Genomic DNA, 3,848 nt, shown 5'->3' with positions numbered 1-3,848 from the left:
TTTTTTTTTTTATCTTTACAATTTTATTTTGTATACACATTTGCTCTAAATCAGTGAATTTCTAGGCCTGGTTCAGGTAACTGAAGGGCCTTTATAAGTACTTTATATTGTCTAGACCCAAGGTATGCTGCAAACATAGTCTGAAGTAAAATGGGAAATAACATCTTTCTGAAGATAGGCTTAGAAATTTTAATCCAGTAAGTTAAGGTGTTTCCTTTCTCTGGTAGCAGGGCTGATACCTGGCTGCTAGGCCACCATTTATAGGTATAGCCAAGAAAACAGGGTACAGACCTCCTAAAACTAAACCAATAAGTCCACCCCGTGTCACAGTACAGGTTTCACAATTCAAATCACCTGTACTCAAAGGTAAACTTACAAAACCTTTGAAAGATGCATTTGCTGTCAAAAATGGGAGCACTGCCATTGGTAAGCTAGCAGCTATTCGGGCCTTTGTTACATGCAAGACACACCGAAAAAGACTGTTTGCTATTAGGCCACAGAGAGCAGCATTAAGTCCAATATATGTGGATCCATGTTCAAGTAGATTCCTTTCTGCTTCTGGTAGTAGTTCAATTTTTCTGGCTATGATATCAAAAATTGACTTTTCCTTGATAGTATCATGTGGTTTATGATTTTCCATCTTGACCCTGCTGCTCTCCTCCCAACAGCCGGTGCCTCCCCAGTTCTAACACGCCGGGGCTTAAGATACAACCTTTACTCCGTTCCTCCCAGCACAGCCATCTTCTGAGAAGTAAAGTTTTGCCTTGCCCACCCACTTTGATTTCTTGCAGCACCTCGGTATTTCTAACACAGGGAGTGTAGCTGCAAAGGAGGACACAGCAATGAGATGGTGGGTAGATGGGGATAGGACGTCCAGAAGGCTGAGGTTTGTGAAGAGAGGAAACATTGCAATGTGTTTGAATATGGATCCCACGGCTGTGGGGGCTGGAAAAAGTGTGGGATGGATAATGCCAGAATGGGATGGGGGGGGCACTTGTTCAGGCTAAGTCCTTGAGTACTTCAGAGGAGAATCAAGAGCAAATGGTATCTGTTCCCACAAAAATACATCAGCCTTTTGTGTCTTAGTTGAAATGGCTGCGCTCATGCCACACAGCAGCAGCAACCCTGTGTTCACCAACACTGTTCATCATGGTCTTGTGTGATCTTCACAGAAAGCTTATGAGGTAACAAACTCATTCTTTTCATGTCCATTTTCCAGATGGGAAAAAGGAGGCTCGGAGAGATAAAGTGAGTGCCTTTGGTCACCTAGGCAGTGACCAGAAGACCCAGGACTTCAATCACACTAAGGTCTTTCCCACTGTCCTTGGCAGTCTCTTTTAGTCAGCTTTCAACACTCAAAGGGAGGAGTAGTAAATCCCTGAGGCATGTCCACTCACAAGTGTGGAGATCAATATCTCTGTGGTGGGGGTGAGTATTCCTCTGGCAACAGTGATCCAGAACAAGTTCTTGGCTGAACTCCCTCCTCAGAGTTGGCCAGCTGGCAGCCAGCCAGATTCACAGAGTGAACCCATTTGGAGCCAAGAGCCTTGCAAAGAGAACTGCAGGGCATGGGGTCCAACAAGCTCAGACTGTGTGCTTCTGTCCCAGAGAAGAAAACCATGTGGACATAAGATAGAAGCATAGTCAAGGGCTGCCCCAAGAAGCACTGGAATCCTCAGCTGGGCACAATGGCGCACACCAGTAACCCCAGCTGCTCAGGAGGCTAAGTCAGGAGGATCATGAGTTCCAAGCCAGCCTCAGCAGCACCTTGATTGAGTTCAAGGCTAGCCTGGGTAACTTAGTGAGACCCTGTCTCAAAATACAATAAAATTTTAGCAAAGGGCTGGGGGAGTCACTCAGTGGGAGAGTACTTACCTAGAATGCATAAGGCCCTGAGTTTGATCCCCAGTACTGCAGAAAAGAGAAGCACTAGAATCCTTGGCCTTGCTGCTGGACAGGATAGACAAAGGGAGCATGTGGAAGAGTGCCCAGGGGCAGCAGCTATCTTGTTCAGACTACATCTGGCTGACAGTTTGAATCGCTGTTGAAGGAGGGAAGTGACAAGCTGGGCTGAGTAAAAGGAATGGATAGGAGGGCGGCCCAAGCTCTGGAGAAAATAACACATGAACCTATCTTTTGTGACAGTGAACTGAGCGGAGAAATGTCACTTTCAGGCCTGGAAATGGTCAGGGAAGCATAATTATGATTCCTGCCATGGTCCCTTCTTCATCTGATACTGCAACATAAGGTGGCCAGACTTGTGCCAAATAATTTGGGAACAAATAGCCTTGATACCAAAACTATTTGGTGGGGTTTAGCCACCAAAGTCAAGAGTAAGAGTCCAAATTCTCCTGTGAAGAGGAGCTGAGGTGCCCAGATGCTAGACAGGGGGTAAAGGAAGGGAAGTGCCAGCAATTGCCCTATGGGGCACCTGTCACACAGTCCATCAGGCAGCAGAGAAGCCAGGGGGCTAAGTGGCCCCATGTACAGGAGAGGAGGGCTGGAGACTGCTCTCTGAATGGCAACTAAAGAAAGTAAGCTCCAGGGAGAGTGGCAGATGTACCCATGGCCAGCCAGAGAGGTCACAATCAAATTAGAATTAAAACAAACAAAAACCTAGCTTCCATTAAATGAGGTTTGGCAAATCTGGAGCACTGTTGCTTTGTGCTGTCTTAGGAGGAACTGCTTTCATTCCCAGGACAATCCTAGCATCAGGGGTAATTATTATGCATCCTCTGTAGAGATGAAGAAGCCAGAACCAGAGAGAAATGAGGGGTTACATAGATAAGCCTGACTTCAAAGCCCATTCCATTAATTCTCCCCTGCAAGGTTGTCACAGCCATTAAATGAGACAATATAAATGATAATAAAAACAATAGCCTCTTTGTATTGAGCGGCCTACTATGTGCCAGACATTGCTCTAAAAGCATTTAACACAACTAAGTCATTTAACCATCCTTACAACCCTGCTGAAGTAGGTATTATCTTTCTCTACCAAATGAGGAATTTCATTCATGTAGAATGAGGCTGAGGGCAATGCTTTTGCAAATTGCCCAAGGTCATTCATCTGGTGAAGTTGAAACCTGAACCCACACAGGTGTCTCCAGAGCCTGTATTCTTAACCACTAGGCCCCACCCTGCAGAGAGACTGGCCCTCTGAGGATTCTTTTGATGTAGCAGGAAATGAGGAGCCACAAGCGTGGGACAAAAGTTTCCCCAGACAGAGTGTGATACAAGGGGGCTGTATCTCTAAACCAGCTCTGTTATTTAGAGGCCTGTTCCCAACTGTTGGGGCAACTCTGCCTTAAGCTTTGGGACCATGGAAGGAGTCTGTGCAGCCAGCAGTCAGCAGGAGGACCCAGGCACATGAGCAAGGCCCAGGTTAAGGATCATGCAGGCTGGTGGGAGAGAGAACCAGGATACAACTCTCTGTCATTACTTTGCTAAGGGCCTTCCATAGACCCCATCAAAGAGCACTGCCCAAGGTGAGGGTTTGAGGCATTGGCTTGAAAGAGAGGGTGACAAGAGTTGGGGAGGGCTGTCCAGGCCTTGGAGAAAATGGGGCATACACTTGTCCCTTGGGACAATAAACTGAACAGAGAAATGTCACTTCTAAGCCTTTAGTAGTAGAGTGAGTTGGAGAGAAGGCAGGGGCAGTTCATGGGCAGCTTTGGCCCCACTGATGAGAAGAGAACTCAAGAAATGAAGCACAAGCCAGAGGCAGGAAGATCCATCCTCTGGGATCTGTTGTCCTTACACTGACAGAATAAAAAAAGGAGGGGCCTGGGAGTATAGCTCAGTGGTTAAACACCCCTGAGTTCAATCTCCAGTACAAAAAAAAAAAAAAA

The 3,848-nt window shown here is 46.4% G+C and overlaps 1 pseudogene; it reads right to left on the bottom strand.

Annotated features, from left to right (window-relative positions):
* Nucleotides 1-750, bottom strand: LOC107153075 (annotated as a pseudogene).
* Between the last annotated feature and the right edge of the window lie 3,098 nt (nt 751-3,848).

The sequence above is a fragment of the Marmota marmota genome, unplaced genomic scaffold (assembly GCF_001458135.2).
Source record: "Marmota marmota marmota unplaced genomic scaffold, marMar, whole genome shotgun sequence".
Classification (NCBI taxonomy): Eukaryota; Metazoa; Chordata; class Mammalia; order Rodentia; family Sciuridae; genus Marmota; species Marmota marmota.
This window is presented reverse-complemented; position numbering and strand designations above follow the sequence as displayed.